Below are 17,734 nucleotides of genomic sequence, written 5' to 3'. Positions count from 1 at the left end.
GTACTTTCCTATTACTTGAGAAACTAAAATGCTAACAACAGGGCATGAAAGATTATATAATAAACAAGATTATATGACAGGGACAAAAATATAACAATGGGAAGAATCACAGTTATATGGGCTGAATAAAAATGTTTCACATCACAAACTCACACACATATTTTTGTATCACAAGTATTTGAGTAAACACATAAACTAAAAACTGGAACTAGTTCACAGGGTTAGGTACACATATATGGTGATAGATAGACCACAGATACACAGCAAGAACAATTCAACTAATGAGAACACATAATATGTGATACAATATTTATAAGTACGAAACTGAACCATTCACGGATTGCAAGCATTCATAGAATCTGAACATTACAAGGCATTATACATCTCCTATTACAGAAATTCAGAGAAGATAGAGAGGAAAAAAGAGAGATAGCAGCAGTTTATGGTTCAGACTAGGAGCAGCAGGGGCGTTTGAGAGAAGGTGCGGCAAGAAAGAGGAGCAACGGCAGTTTTGGGGAGAGGTAATAGCAGCCAGCAGTTAGTTCAGAGAAGGAGCAGCAACTTAGGATTTTGAGAAGAAGAAGAACAACAGCAAATGGGGAATTGGAAGAGAAGCAGCAGCGAGCAACAAGTTAGGAGCAGCAGGGGCGCAAAAGAAGAAGAGCAACAACAAAGGGGGTCGGAGAAGAGAAGCAGCAGCAAGACGTGGGAGAAGGATGTTGAGTATGTGTTTTGTATTGCACCTGTATTGGAGTTGTGGCCCACCTTCTAGTCTTGTATAATTGAGATAGAGATCTTTCCTTGTATTATATATACGTGCACTAGCACCCCATCAATACAACGTTCATTGTATTGCAAATCTCTCCTTTCACATGGTATCAGTTTTTTAGGTTATTTTCCTTGCTTCCGCTCCGCCGCCGCCGCGCCTCTCCTCGCGCCGCCGCCGCCACCGTCCGACCCAAGCCGCGCACTCCTCCCGCGCCGCCGCCGCGACCTAGCGCCGCCGCCGCTGCCGCGCGACTCCCGCGCTGCCGCCGCCTCTAACCGCCGCCGCACGACTCCTCCGCGCCGCCGCTACCCCGATGCCGCGCAACTCCTCCGCGCCGCCGCCGCCGCGCGGCTCCTCCGCGCCGCCACCGATGGCGTTTCACCGGCCTGTCCGCCGCCGCCTCTGCCGTCCCGCCACCAGCGCCCTCCGGTGCGGCCCCGGCGCCATACGGCGCGGTCGACGCCTACGGCGCATCCGGCGTCACCCACATGCAGCCGTCCCCGCCAATGGCCGGCGGCCCTGCTCCGCCGGCCCCGACGATGGCCTCTCCAAGATGGTGTTACCCGTCGACCGGCACCGGCTACGGCACCCTCCCTGTGTCGCCGCCGGCCCAGGGCGCCGGCTGGGCCCCGCACCACCCGCAGGCTCTCCCCGCGGGCCATCGGGGGTTCATCGGCGCGCCTTACCAGTCGACCGACACCGGCTACGGCACCCTCCTTGTGCCATCGCCCCTCGGTGGTTATGGCCCGCCCGCTTCGGTGCCGCCCTACGAGGGCCTCTCACCGCCGCCGGTACCTGCACCATGGGACCCCGCCCTCCTCGCCGCCCAGCACTCCGCGCCATCGCCGAGTAGCTCTATCGGCGGAGGCGACTGGTACATGGACTCAGGTGCTACCGCGCACATGACAGCTCATCCCAGTAACCTAACCTCCTCCACTCCTGTTCACACACCCACTCGTATCACCGTCGGTAACGGCTCCTCCTTACCTATTACTCATATCGGTAGCGCTAGTTTTCCCTCCACTTCCACACCCATCAATATGTCTAATGTTCTTTTTTCACCAGACTTAGTCACGAACCTAGTTTCCGTTCGTCGTCTTACTCGTGAGAACCCACTTACTGTTGAATTTGACGGCGTTGGCTTTTCTGTGAAAGACGCCCGTACCCGGATGGTTCTTCACCGTTGTGAAAGTCCCGATGAGCTCTACCCCGTGCACGCCGGCGCCTCCACTTCCACACCTGTCGCCTTTGCCACCGGCGTCGACCTTTGGCACGCTCGCTTGGGTCACCCCAACCACACCGTGTTACGTCAAATTCTCAGGAGTTTCTCATTCTCATGTAATAAGCTCGACGAGCACTCTTGTGAGGCATGCCGCTTAGGCAAGCATGTTCGTCTTCCCTTTAGTGCGTCCTCCTCAATTTCCACTTTTCCGTTTCAATTACTTCATAGTGATATTTGGACATCTCCCGTTGCGAGTAACACGGGCTATCTCTACTACTTGGTGATTTTAGATGATTATTCTCATTATGTGTGGACTTTTCCTCTTCGTCGCAAATCCGATGCCTTAGCCACACTCACCGCCTTTTATTCCTATGTCACCACCTAGTTCGGTCGTCCCATACTTGCACTCCAAACTGATAACGGAAAAGAGTTTGACAACATTGGTCTTCGCACACTTCTCGCCTCTCATGGCACCATCTTCCGTCTGACTTGCCCCTACACTTCACAGCAGAACGGCCGCGCCGAGCGCATTCTTCGCACTCTTAATGACTGCGTTCGCATGTTACTTTTTCACTCAAACGTGCCTGCTCGGTTTTGGCCTGATGCCCTCGCCACCGCCACCCTCTTAGTTAACATTCGTCCGTGTCGTCCTCGGTGGAACTACGCTTCTCACCACCTTCTCTTCGGTACACCACCGTCCTATGATGGTCTCCGCATCTTTGGGTGTCTCTGTTATCCCAGCACTGCGTCCACCACGCCACACAAGCTCGCACCCCGAACCGTTCCATGCATCTTCCTTGGCTACCCTCCCAACACCAAAGGTTACCGGTGCTATGATCCTGTCACTCATCGCGTGTACACCTCGAGGCACGTGTATTTTGTCGAGACGGTGTTCCCTTTTTTCAGGTCCCTCCGGCTGCGGATTCTTCGGCACTAGCCCCCGCGCCCCCTAACTGGAGCGATGCGCAGCGGCACCCCCCGGCCCGGCGCCTTCTGCCGCCACCTCCCGGGTTCTCGACTCCCTCTTACGAGGTCGAGTCGGTGGGCACACCGCCCGCCACCCTGGCTGGCGCCGCCACCCCTGCGACGGGCTCGACCTCGACCTCGCCCGCCGCCGCGGGATGGGCCGACGCTGCGGCCCCTGCTGGCGCGGCCCCCGCCGCCGCTACCGCTGCGGCCTCTGCTGCTGCGGCTGCTGCGGTGCCCGCCGCCGCACCAGGAGCCCCGGCCCCCGCCGCCGCACCGGGTGCCACCGCCGCCGTGCCCCCTGCCGCCGCGGCACCCGACGGCCCTGCTGCCCCGCCACTTGGCGTGACTACCCGTGCCCGAGCAGGAGTGCTCCAGCCCAATACGCGCTACTCCGCCGACGAGTATGTGTGCACCGCCTCGACGTCGACGCCATCACCCGTCCCCACCTCCGCTCGTGCTGCCCTTCGGGATCCCCACTGGCTAGCAGCGATGTAGGAGGAGTTCGATGCCTTACACCGCAACCGCACGTGGCAGCTTGTTCCGCGACCCCCTCGTGCCAACATCATCTCTGGCAAGTGGGTGTTTCGCCACAAGACTCGCCCAGACGGTTCTCTCGAGCGCTACAAGGCTCGATGGGTGGTTCGTGGTTTTCGGCAGCGCGCGGGCGTGGACTTCACCGACACCTTCGCCCCGGTTGTGAAACAGGGCACGGTCCGTGCCATCCTTCAGCTGGCCGTCTCACGCGCCTGGCCTGTGCATCAGTTGAACGTTTCCAATGCCTTCTTGCACGGTCATCTCGCCGAGCAGGTGTTCTGTGAGCATCCTACTGGTTTCATCGACACCGAGCACCCCGATTTCGTGTGCTTGCTCTCCCGCTCTCTGTACGGGTTGAAGCAGGCGCCTCGGGCTTGGTACCAACGTATCGCCGCCTTCCTACAGTCTCTAGGCTTTCGGTCCACTCGCTCCGATGCCTCACTTTTTTGTGTATCATCAGGGAGCTGACATTGCATATCTGCTGCTCTACGTCGACGACATCATCCTCACGGCGTCCACCCCCGATCTCCTTCAGCGGCTGACTGCTCGTCTTCGTGATGAGTTCGCCCTCAAGGACTTGGGCCCCTGCACTACTTTCTCAGCATCGAGGTGATCCGCCGGGCTGATGGTTTCTTTCTGCATTAGCAGAAGTATGCCCACGAGCTCCTTAAGTGTGCCGTATGCTTAACTGCAAGCCAGCGCCCACTCCCGTCGACACAAAGGCGAAGGTCTCTTCTCGGGAGGGGTCTCTCGCGTTTGATGGAGCATTTTATCGCTCTATTATCGATGCTTTACAGTACTTGACACTGACTCGCCCCGACTTGCAGTACGTTGTTCAGCAGGTGTGCCTCCATATGCACGCCCCGCGTGACTCTCACTGGACTCTGGTGAAGCATATTCTTCATTACATACGCGGCACCATGTCTTTGGGACTCACCCTGACGGCCTCCGCCTCCATCGACCTCGTGGCCTACTCGGATGCTGACTGGGCTGGCTGCCCCGACACGCGACGCTCTACGTCAGGCTACTGCGTCTACCTTGGGCCCTCGTTGATCTCTTGGTCATCGAAGCGGCAGCCCACGGTCTCTCGCTCCAGCGCCGAGGCAGAGTATCGCGCCGTGGCCAACGCCATGGCCGAGTGCTCTTGGATACGTCAGCTGCTCCAAGAGTTGCTTTGTGATGTTCACACGGCCACTCTTGTCTATTGCGATAACGTCAGCGCGGTCTACCTCTCTGCCAACCCGGTACACCATCGATGGACGAAGCATATTGAGCTCGACATTCACTTCGTGCGCGAGCAGGTTGCCCTTGGCCGTGTTCGAGTTCTCCACGTGCTGACGTCGCAATAGTTTGCTGATGTGATGACTAAGGGATTGCCTACTCCCGTCTTCGAGGAGTTTCGGTCCAGTCTCTGTGTCTCCGGCGACGCTTCAACTGCGGGGGGGTGTTGAGTATGTGTTTTGTATTGCACGTGTATTGGAGTTGTGGCCCACCTCCTAGTCTTGTATAGTTGGGGTAGAGGCCTTCCCTTGTATTATATATACGTGCACCAGCACCCCATCAATACAACGTTCATTGTATTGCAAATCTCTCCTTCCACAAAGGAGAAGAAGGAAGAGAAGCAGAGGAAGTGGAGACGGGGGGAGGAGCAGCGAAGAGAGGGAGAGAGCAACAGCAGGTGGCGCGGGGATCCAGACGCCCGTCTGGTCGGGCGCGCTAGGCGTGGTAACGAAGTGGAGCGTGCAAGGTGATGGTGGCGAAGACGGAGTGGTGGTTGGATGGTATGGTGCTGATTGGGTAGCGCGGTGGTGCGAGATGATGGTGGATGGATGGGTGATGTGGAGCAGCGAGGTCGCGGAGGCGCGCCGCCACGATGGCCTGGCCGCGGCGGCAGCCGGAGGTGAGAGAAGAAGTGGTGAGGGGGAGAGAGATGGAGATGCTAGGCTCCCAAAGGGGATCAGTGATGAGCTAGGGATTTTGATCCCCTCACGGCTGATCTGGACATTTTCACATTGACCCTCATGCTTTCTTGTTTCTTCACAATAAGGTCCCTCCTCTTCTTCAGCTTGCCCTTGGTAACTTCTTTTCTTCTCGCCCGGGTCCCTCGTCTTTCTTTCATGCCCTTGTCTCTTGTCACAAGCCTCACAGTCTAAATCTCGAAGTTTATAGTGCCTTTGCGCACTTTTCTGCAAAAGAAACAAATGACCAGTCACTAGCTCTTTTATGAATATCATTCGAATATTCGATAATACTAAGCAAAAATGGATGGACATATCTCAATAGATGATGAATTTGTGTGTCAAAATATGTATATGAAATGTGCTTATCAAGTTCCCCCACACTTAAATCTTTGTCTGTCCTCAAGCGAAGGAATATGACAAGAACTAGATAGTGAATAGTGAACTGACTACAGAATGTCAAGTGAAGTAGATCTCTAAACAATGCATGCTTCAGACTTAGTGAAAATTAATGGTTAGAGTGCTACAAAGCAGTAGGATACTAGTAGACTTGACCATTTTAAACTTTTAAAATGATAAAAGAAGATTAGCAAGTTCAAATGCTGATTGTGCCAAAAGGTTCCTAGAGAGAGCATGATCCCCAAAACAAAAAGAACTTAAACTTGTGATCAGGTCACTTATTACGAGGAACAAAACATTGCAGTTGAAAGCACTTATTGTATTTGAAGAAAGTAATGATAATATTTTATCGGTCTCACCAAAGGAACATACCACCGATCCCGAGAACATGGTATACACCTGGCTCGACCAATTATTAGTTAGTTTCTTTTGTTTGTCTCCCCAAAGGAACATACCACCGATCTAGAGAACATGGTATACACCTGGTTCGAGAATTACATTTTTTTATTGCCGTCCAAGCTTCCACATTTCACATGCCACCGATCCAGGGAACATGACATGCTACTGTAGGTAGACCAGACTAACATACATTATACGATATACTTTTCTACTTTTCAAATCAACAAAAACAAGAATCATCACTCATCCATGTCTGGTTCACATACTACCGATCCAGGGAACATAGCATGCTAATCCATAGTGGCAAGTGATTGCTCTGAATGTGAACACAATAGGCACAAACTCAGCATATGACACTTAATGATCTAGGTGTATCAAGGTAAAAGCAGAAAATGATTAAGTTTTCTAGTGTACTAGGGATTTGAGCACTCAAAACTAATAGTTCTCACTGATTTCAGCAAAGCATGCAGTATGTAGATCACTAGTTTACATGGCATTCAACAATCAGTTCGCATATTCTCATCAAGCACCATATGTCAAATGAAATTCAGTGGGGCAACATTTAAGAAATGGCTTAAGCAACCCAAATAACATTTGATTTCATCATGTATCGGATGATATACTCGGAATGGGCCATGAAACAGCTCACCGGGCACTATGAAGTAGCACTCGCTTGATCACTCTCTAAGCTGCTGCTCTTTTGCTTTTTCTTCTCCATCCTCATGCCTGCTCCATCTTCTCCCTTCCTCGCGTGTGTGCCCATTGCTTCTCCTCATCTCCGTGCTCAGTTTCCACCGAGGTCCCAAGGAATGTCACCTCGAACCTGGTCAGCATGTAGTGACTCGTGCACAAGGAAGAACCTGAAAGAGCACTCAACAAAAGAGACAATGCAAGTGGTAGGGATAATACCCTCCAAGTCATCAATCGAATATCCAATTACATAAGCATAGCTATAAAGCACATGTTTAGGATGGTAGAAATCGGCAAGGTCAACACTAACATGAGGATGATATTTATTATTAAGCTCAGGACTAGCATGGGAATGATATGTTTCATTTAGCATAGGACTAGCACGAGGAAAGCAACTATGATCATCACAAATGAGAGTAATGCCACTAACAGGGTATATATCATCATATCCAAGCAAATACTTCCTCAAATCTACTTTAACAGATGGCATCATGCAATGCAAGGTAGTAGGAAAGAAATCATAAGGATGCATGTCATGGAGAGGATTGGATAAACCTGACACATCATGCTCATGTATGATAATAGGCAAATGAATCTCAGGTTCTTCATCTTCAGCTACAGTAGCTTCTTTTACTTCTTCGGGAGAGATAGACATTGGATCTTCAACTTGATCACTTGGGCATTTAAGCTCTGGATCATCTTGTTCCTTGGCTTCAAGTATTTCTTCTTGGATATGAAGTATCTCTTCCTCTGGACTCTCGCTATCTTGCTCAGCTGAATGTGAAGGTTTTGAAACCTCACATGTATCAAGGGATATCCCAGCAACACTCAGCTCAAGCTGTGATGAAATAGTACTGCCAGCGTTGATGTTCTTCTTAATCTTCCTTACTTCTTCCACTAGCGCTTTTCCACTCTTGATCTTCTTCATTTCCTCTAGTATCACCGGCCTAATTGGATCATCTTCGGCACTCCAAGTGAACTCGAGACTAAGCAATGTGAGCTTGTCTATATCATCAAAATCATCTTGTGTGGGCACTTGTGTTGAAGGTGTTGGTTAACCAAATGGAGGACCATTTAACTCCATTGGCAATATCTCGTGGTGTTGAGGTATATGAGTAGGAGGTGAATAAAATTGTTGTGGTGCATAGTTGTTGCTCTCCTCTTCATACATAAATCCCTGGATATGATTACTAGAAGCAAATGGTGAGATCTCAGGGTTGTTGCTCCTATATGAGATATTCTGGTTTTCAGGCCACCCATGTGTGTATTGTTTTGGTATGAGCTATGCTCTTGAGCAAAGCTCATGCCAAAACAATCTGGAGGGTGAGAGTAACCACGCTGACATTCAGCGGGTGAATGGCCCTGAAATCCACAAATATGGCAGGTAGGAGCAACATAAGGATGGCCTCTAGAATAAGGATCATAAGAGGTAGGCATATCCTCAAAAACTACTTCTCGCTGCCGAGCTAAATCATCTAATCGATGGGAAATCTTACTTATCAGTTCTTGAATACGTTCAGTGTTGTTTGTACTGTTGCTCGCATAAGCATGATGATCTGAGTAGAATGCCATTTCCAAGAAGACAATTCAAGCTACAAAATGAATAATAAAAGAAAGAGAAGATAACTATAATAGTGGTTAGGGGTAAGAGATATATCACAAATATATGGCACTAAATAGAAACAGAAGCAAAACCTAGTCTATCGCCTAACACGGTCGCACGATGCTAGTCCCGGCAACGGCGCCAAAATGATCATGTGTAAGTACAGTTGGGTATTTCGCCCAATTCTGCGAGTGTCGTGTTCTCCTCAGGTACTAGTCGATGACGACTATGCTCGGCTAAAGCTAGGTGACATAATACAGATGATGATTACAAGGAAATAAACCTAAACTAAACAAGGTTGTTCCCGAAGATCTTTCACAAAGAAAATGCAAATAGCACAGGGATATTAAGATTTTCTTCGCTTACTTTTTGGTACTTTCCTATTACTTGAGAAACTAAAATGCTAACACAATAGGGAAACAGCATGGCATGAAAGATTATATAGTAAACAAGATTATATGACAGGGACAAAAATATAACAGTGGGAAGAATCACGGTTATATGGCTGGAAAAAATTGTTTCACATCACAAACTCACACACATATTTTTGTAGCACAAGTACTTGAGTAAACACAAAAACTAGAAACTGGAACAAGTTCACAGGGTTAGGTACACATATATGGTGATAGATAGAACACAGATACACAGCAAGAACAATTCAACTAGTGAGAACACACAATATGTGATACAATATTTATAAGTACGAAATTGAACCATTCACGGATTGCAAGCATTCATAGAATCTAAACATTACAAGGCATTACACATCTCCTATTATAGAAATTCAAAGAATATAGAGGGAAAAAGAGAGATAACAACAGTTTATGGTTCAGATTATGAGCACCAGGGGCGTTTGAGAGAAGGTGCCGCAAGAAAGAGGAGCAACGACAGTTTTGGGGAGAGGTCATAGCAGCCAGCGGTTGGTTCAGAGAAGGAGCAGCAGATTGGGATTTTGAGAAGAAGAAGAATAGCAGTAGGTGGGGAATTGGAAGAGAAGCAGCAGCGAGCAACAAGGTAGGATCAGCAGGGGCGCAAGAGAAGAAGAGCAACAACAAAGGGGGTCGGAGAAGAGAAGCAGTAGCAAGACGTGGGAGAAGGAGAATAAGGAAGAGAAGCAGAGGAAGTGGAGACAAGGGGAGGAGCAGCGGAGAGAGGGAGAGAGCAACAGTAGGTGGCGCGGGGAACCAGACGCCCGTCTGGTCGGGCGCGCCAGGCGCGGTGACAAAGTGGAGCGCGCAAGTTGATGGCGGCGAAGACGGAGTGGTGGCTGGATGGTGTGGTGCTGATTGGGTGGCGCGGTGGCACGAGATGATGGTGGATGGATGGGTGATGTGGAGCAGCAAGGTCGCAGAGGTGCGCCGCTACGATGGCTTAGCCGTGGCGGCAGCCGGAGGTGAGAGAAGAAGTGGTGAGGGGGAGAGAGATGGAGATGCCAGGCTCCCAAAGGGGATCAATGATGAGCTAGGGATTTTGATCCCCTCACGGCTGATCTGGACATTTTCTCATTGACCCTCCTGCTTTCTTCTTTCTCCACAAGAAGATCCCTCCTCTTCTTTAGCTTGCCCTGGTAACTTCTTTTCTTCTCGCCCGGGTCCCTCGTCTTTCTTTCATGCCCTTGTCTCTTGTCACAAGCCTCACAGTCCAAATCTGGAAGTTTATAGTGCCTTTGCACACTTTTCTGCAAAAGAAACAAATGACTAGTCACTAGCTCTTTTATGAATATCATTCGAATATTCGATAATAGTAAGCAAAAATGGATGGACATATCTCAATAGATGATGAATTTCTGTGTCAAAATATGTATATGAATTGTTCTTATCAGTCGTCCGACCCATTTAATTCGGTCTAGCTGCACGTCCATGACTCCGACTCGTACACTTCCCGTGGCGGGGTGTGCGGGCTGTTTGATTCATGCTCGTGTCTTTTTCTATACTTCTATATACTCCTTTGTTTCTAAATATCCATCTTTCTAGAGATTTCAACAAGTGACTACATATCTCGTAAAAAACAAGTTACTACATACGGAGCAAAATGAGTGAATCTACACTCTAAAATATATCTATATACATCTATATGTGGTAGTTCATTTGAAATCTCTAAAAATACAAATATTTAGGAACGGAGAAAGTATATCTATATCCTATTCCCTCTATCATAAAATAAGTATCTTAACTTTGTACTAAACTAACTAAGCCATGCCATCCAAGAATCAAGTTATCCTCGCCGTCATAAGAGAGAGTCGTGTATGAAAACAAGCGGGACCATTAAAGGGATACACAAACAGCTTCTTCGCCGATGTGGAAGGGTGTGCTACACTGGGAAGTTAGCATTAGATCACAAGGGTGGATGGTGTTGTTGGTGTTCATGTATATATGTAACATGTGCACTAATGTGAAGGGGCTTTTTACCCCACTCCCTTCTTTATAATATAGCACACACACTCGTGTGTATTTGAATTTTTTTTAAAGCCACATGACAGATGTGCACAGTTTGATTACTGCTTGGCCTAAGCGCTCACCTGGGAGTCCAAGAAAGAAGGCAGCACGATTAGGCCCACAAAACTTAATATAACAGCTACCTTTAACTTTAACTTAATCTATTCTCTGATGTGCACATAATAATTACGTGCTTCACCGCAAAGAAATATACGAAGCTTCGCCCTGCATATTCGCAATCCCTACAATTATGCAAGGGCAGGGAAAAAAAGGAAAGCCATCGCAATCTGATCCCCTTGCTTGCTAACTCCCCCGCGAGGTCACGACCCACACCGCCTGCCTTCGGCCACCGGACATGGATCGGACACCCACGCCACATGCTCCGCCGCCTGAACCTCCTCACACCGCAGTCACCGCAGAACCGACCAGTGTGCGACGCCTCTCCCATAGTGACCCGCGACACCAGCAACACCTCCCATCCCCTCCTGTCATCTTCCTTATCCCTACCCAGCGGACGACTAGAGGAGGTGGAGCTGACGTCTCCCTCCTTCACCTACACCGACGATGAGATAAGACGGCGCCCTCTCACCGTGCACGCCCTTGATCTGGACGGCACTGCCGAGCCCGTGGTCCTCCTCCCCAGGTCACCGGATCCAGCAAGACCTGTCCCATCCTCCCACATCGGCCACCATCCTCCTCTGCACCCAAGCTTTGCCCATAAGCTCCACGTGCATTAGCAGGTTTCATCTGACAATTTGGATCAAGCAAGTCATAAGAGTTTGCCGGCAACCCCCAGTCTTTTGACCTGGTTTGTTATTCATCTCAGGTGGTTTTTTCTCTGGAAAATAATTTGGAACATTAAAAACTGATTTTGAAATGGCTCATGCAAGATGAATTTTATCCGTCCTGCATTCATTAAAATTTATGAAGAGGACAATCGTGTGAAAGTACATGTAGTCCCCATGTGTGGTTTTGGTAATTAAATGACAATCCTAATGGACTAATGCTTGCACTGAGATATACATTTGAAGGAAAGTTCCATTTGCAATGCATGAAGAATATTGGATGAATTGGTGGATGAAATCCATCAACATCTATATATGCATTGAGATTTGATAATGAATGACAATTCCTATGAAGAAACAATGACATCAAGTTATATAGGAAGGTTTGTTCCATGGGTGATGCAAGAAGGATATTGAATGGATTCAGAATGAATGTCATATACATGTAGTTGTGCATCAAGATTAATCATGGAGCAAAGATTAAGGTTGACCAAGATGAAGATCGAAGATTGAATTCAAAGATGGTCAACACACAAGCGCAAATCATGTGCCACGTGAGATCTTGTGGTATGGTAAGAATTTGTCAATTGCGCTTTGTGTACTAACCCATACTATGTGTTGCCTATGTTTTTGAGAGGAGATTCTCATGGGCTCGCATCGAGAGAGAGATTTCAAGTGTCTATGAGAGGATGACATCAAGTGTTGATGATCATGGTTGACAAGGGCAAGTTCAAGATAACTATCCCGAAGGATTACATGCTTGAAGCTTGTGGATGATCACATGATGGACACATGAAGATAAATACAAAGCAAAGCTTCCCACATTGTGTATGGGGGAGATACTTGAAGACTTCACCAATGTCTTGCCATTCAACTTGATCCAAGAAGAAACTTCAACTTCAAGCTCAAGTGAAAGGCTCGAGTCAAAGGTATTAGTTCCTTCGACGTTAGTGTTGTGGAGTGATGAACACCGAAGGAACACATACACTCAAGAATGGATTCTTGATAGCTATGTAGTGTAGACCTTTTATGATTCTTGAGTTATAGGGATCCCGCACTATTAAGAGGGGATCAAAGGGGTTCGTGATAGATTTGCTCAAGTCAACATCTTCTCTACACAATTCCACTCATATCCTATATACCAAAGAAAATCCAAAGCCAAATAGGTTACCCAAATACATGATAAAACCTTTGCATATTTTGCATCCTCCATTTTGGTTCATCTTGGGTGGTTCTCTATGTGAGGACCTGGGTTTTTTTCATAGCTTCAAAACGAGCCCAAGATCATCAAAATCGGAGTCCGGATGTAAAAGTTGTGCCTGTTTCAGTTTCTAGGCTGCAGCAGTTTGGTTTGGCCGGATCATCCGGGTCCTCTCCCATATCATCCGGGCTTTGCCCGGATCATCCGGGTTCCTGCCCGGATCATCCGGGTTATTCGTAAAATTCATCACAGAAGCTTATTCCGCTAGCCGGATCATCCGGCTACCCACCCGGATCATCCGGGAATTGCCCGGATCATCCGGCTATGTCCCCGGACATCCGGGTATCTACTTCACCACATTGTATATTGACCTTCCCGGATCATCCGGGCATTGCCCGGATCATCCGGGTATGCGTCCAGATCATCCGGGCAGGTCAACAACTGCGGGAAACGGCTCTATTTTCTTTGGGGGTATAAATATCCCTCTCCCACTCCGGGGGAGGGTTGAGCACTTCATCCCAAATCGTCCCAAGAACACAAGTGGCTCCCTCTCACTTCTCCTACACCAAATCTTAGATCCCGGAGAGATTAGTGAGTGTTCTTGAGAGTTGTTCCAATCAAAAGATAGATCCTCTCCCTCTCCCTCTTGTGACCAAAGCAATTCGTGATTTGAGCAAGTCTTGAGCATTTCCCCCTTGATCTTGTTACTCTTGGAGGTTGGAGACTCCTAGGCGGTAGGAGTGCTCCGGTGAGGAATCAACTTGTGATTTGTCCCCGGAAAGTTTGTGAAGGTTTGGAGGCCGCCTCAAGGTCTACCACTAGTGGTTGAGAATTGCCTTCGTGGTGATATCTCAAGGAGAATAGGGTGAGCCTTCGTGGCGTTGGTGTGCCTTCGTGGTAACATCCACCTCTCTAACGGTGACTAGCTTCCCTCCAAGGAAGTGAACATCGGGATACATCCTCGTCTCCGTGACTTTGGTTATCCCTAACCCTAACTCCTTACTTGTGGTTTACTTTGGTCATTTGACCGTGCATTCACTATATCTTGTTGTCCTCATTATATTGTGGTGGTTGATTATATTGTGTTGGCCATTTCCTTGTAGAGATTATTTAGGCCTACACTTCATATTCCGCAATTCATACTTGCTACTATTGATATACATTGTGATTAGTGTGAATTGCTAACTTGTGTTATAAACTTCCATATATTGTGATATTGCTCAAGTAAGTTTGTGTAACTTACTTGAGTTTGCTTGTATCATTAAATTCCATATATTGTGATACAATTTGTGTAAGCTTGTATTGCTTACTTGTGGTTGTGTGTATTATTCATTTCCATACCTCGTGATATACACTGAGTAAGTTTGTGTGACTTACTTGTGCTTACTCATATCCTGTTGTTCTCATCTTGTTTATGCTAAGTTGTTGGTGCACTTAGTGAGCCTAGTATATTTAGGATTTGTGCTTGAAAAGTATCCACTTAGTTTATTTCCGCATTAGGATATAGCCAAATCCGTAAAAGATTTTAAAATGCCTATTCACCCCCCCCCTCTAGGCGACATCATGGTCCTTTCAATTGGTATCAGAGCTAGGTCTCTCCTTATTAGGCTTAACCGCCTAGAGAGTAACGATGTCGACTAGTGAACTAGTGCACGATGACACATTTTGTTTTAATGGCACAAATTACATTATGTGGAGATTACGCATGCTTTGTCACTTTCGGGCCATGGGTCCAAATGCTTTGCGGATTGTGGTTGTAGGGAATTCAAATCTAAAGGATGGACAATCTCCATCACTTGATGATATGCATCTTGATTGTGAAGCTTTAAGTTTCATTCACCAAGCTATAACCTTCGAGGTGTTCAAGTCAATCTCGTCTTGTTCGTTGGCTCATGATGCTTGGACCAAAATTGAAGATATATATGGTGGGTCCAATCTTCATGAAGACAATATTCTTTTTGGGGAGTTAATGGAGGAGTTCTCCACATTTTTAAATCATGAAGAGCTCTCTATTGCTTCCACCTCCGATTACTTGCATACCCCAACATCTTTCACTTCACCAACATGTGGCATACCACAAGGTAATGACATGGTGAGTGAAGAAATATCCTGTAATGATGGTGTTAAGCTCATTTGTGATGATATGCTTGATCTCCCATGTTGCCATGATAGAAATATCGTGATTCCCTCTAGTTCTATTTGTGAAACTAACCATGTAGAGGAAATCAAGAAAAATGAGGCATGCTTGGTTGATGAAGAACCCTCTTCTCCAAAAGAATCATCATCAACCCCTTGTGTTCACATGTGCCTCATGGCAAGAGGTAATGACGAGGTATCATCTTCTCTTAGTGACAATGATGATAGTTGTAATGAGGAAGATGATGAAGTCTTGACTCAAAATCTCTATGAGATTGGGAAAACTCTTCGTAGAGCTAAAAATAACACTTATAAAAGGTTCCAAGATGTTCTTGCTTGCTTTCAAAAACGTAATGACTTATTTCTTTACGAGCAAGCAAAAAGTGAACAACTTGAACATGAACTTGCTATGGCTCATCAATGTCTTAGTGACTTGAGGTCTTTAAAAGAAGAGATTGAAGTTACGCATTGTAAACTTAAAGAGGATTTTGAGCCCCTTGACCTTGACTACAAGAAGGTCAAAGGAGAGCTCATCAAACTCTCTAAGTCTCATGAGGAACTTCAAGCTACTCATGCGGAGTCTCTAGCTTCTACATGCTCCTCTCATATTGATAATGATGCTTGTGCTACTAACTCTATCTTGTGTGAAGCATCGATATTAAAAGAAAATGTTGACCTAAGGACTCAACTTGATTTGCTAACTAGCAACTATGGGAAATTGGAAGAAAGTTATGAAAAGCTCTCGGGCACTCATGAGGATCTTATAATCTCTCATGATGGGCTAAAGTTAGCTCATAAGGCTATGTGGACCAAGGTAAAATCGTGTGAGTCTCATGTGGATATTAGCACATCTTCTACTCGAAATGCCTTATTGCCATGTGCTAGTCCTTGCAATTCCTCTCTACATGATATTGGTACATCTTGTGATGAATTGCTCACCATGCCTTGTTGCTCTAACAATGAAGTTTCTACTTCCTCTAGTTCTTTTGTTAATACTAACCTTGTAGAGGAAAATAAAGAGCTCAAGGCCCAAGTCACCAGTTTGAAGAAAGACTTGGAAAAATATTGTGATAATATCTTGAGTGTGCAAAAGGACCCTCAAGACAAAATTGGACTTGATTTCATCTCCAACAAGAAGAAGTCCAAGAACAAGAAGAAGGGACGAGATCAAGTCAAGAATTCGGCCAACATTATTTGCTTCAAGTGCAAGAATGTTGGACACCATGTGAGATCTTGTCCATTGAAGAAGAAGGCTTCAAGTGTGAAGCATCAAGGGAAGTGGCCTCAAGTTCAATATCAAGATAATGAAAGGCCTCTTCCCATGCCTAACCAAGATAATGCTCTCCAAGTTGAAAAGGTAAAGAAGAAGAGAAAGGGGAGCACATGTTGCTATATTTGCCGTAAGAAGGGACACATAGCTTCATCTTGTTCCAACGGTAACATATCTAAGCCTCCTATAGTCAATAATCATTATTCGCTAAAGAAGGATATTGTTGGCAATGTGTTTGCCAAGTTTGTGGGTTCCCAGAGAAGTTTGAAAGTGGACAAGACCATTTGGGTTGCCAAGCCTATTGTTACTAACTTCTTAGGACCCAACTTGGTTGGGGACCATCAAGCACAAACTTGATCAATAGGTGTGTGGAGGGCATTGGAGACTTGGCTACTTCATGAAGAAAAACTATTTTCACCATATGTTATGGTTAATGCCAAGTCAAGTGGATTATCATCATATCTATCAATCCAATGCTCCTCTTTGCGGTAACTTGTACTTGCATTGTTTACATTGAAAGTTACTGTGTCCCTTGCATGTTTAGGTTTTGTACCTAGCATGTGCTTTTAGAGTTGTGCTTCCTAGTATGCTTGATTTGTGTTATCTAGCATGTGTAGGTCACAATGCACTTCATATATTTGTGCGTGTGTGGTTTCAAGCCTTTATTGCTTCATTAGTTGAATCTTCATTGGTGTTTTTGAGATATTAATGGATCATCACATTATGGGGGAGTGCTATGATTTACGCATATCACAAACCTTAAATATGTATATATGTAGGATACCACCTAGTATTGTTAGTGCAATATTATCTAGTTACTATGTGGTATGTAAAGTTCATTTGAAACTCAAATCCTCATCCATTAATTATCCTTAGTTGGGTTTCATTTGCCTCTTATGGATAATACATGGATTATCACATTATGGGGGAGTGATATACTTTGTACATATCACTTCTCGTGTGAACATTAACAATAGAGGTTTGCCAGTTTGCCACTTAGAATTTATATTTGAGATTATCTTATATCTCTGTGGCATGCAATGCTTTGTTTGAGTATGGTATTCTTGTGCGGTTTTGCCCATGGTTATCTTAAAAAAATCGTATTTGGAAAATCATTTGAATAGATCCATTCTAATTGTTGCTTTGCATGATGATCTATCTAATTGGAATGTTAATAATATGCTATCCAAGCATTGTGTTTATTTCTAAACTCTCATGTTATGCTTGTGTTAGTATAGATGATCATGTACTTATTTGGTTTCTACACCAAATGTCAAATTGAAACACCATTTTGTTCGAGTTCATCTTATTAGTTTGTATGGAGTTATGGTAGTTTGTTATCTCATTGTTTATAGTGTCCTATA

The 17,734-nt window shown here is 46.4% G+C and overlaps 1 long non-coding RNA gene across 1 annotated transcript; it reads right to left on the bottom strand.

Moving 5' to 3' along the window:
• Positions 1–257: 257 nt before the first annotated feature.
• Positions 258–9,993, bottom strand: LOC123188674 (uncharacterized). The gene is made up of 2 exons (XR_006495053.1): positions 8,437–9,993; positions 258–8,302 (listed from the first exon to the last, which is right to left on the bottom strand). It is a non-coding gene; the product is annotated as an uncharacterized lncRNA (long non-coding RNA).
• Positions 9,994–17,734: the final 7,741 nt, after the last annotated feature.

The sequence above is a fragment of the Triticum aestivum genome, chromosome 2A, assembly GCF_018294505.1.
Source record: "Triticum aestivum cultivar Chinese Spring chromosome 2A, IWGSC CS RefSeq v2.1, whole genome shotgun sequence".
Taxonomy (NCBI): Eukaryota; Viridiplantae; Streptophyta; class Magnoliopsida; order Poales; family Poaceae; genus Triticum; species Triticum aestivum.
Note: the sequence above shows the minus strand (reverse complement) of the source record. Positions and strands in the feature narration are given on the sequence as shown.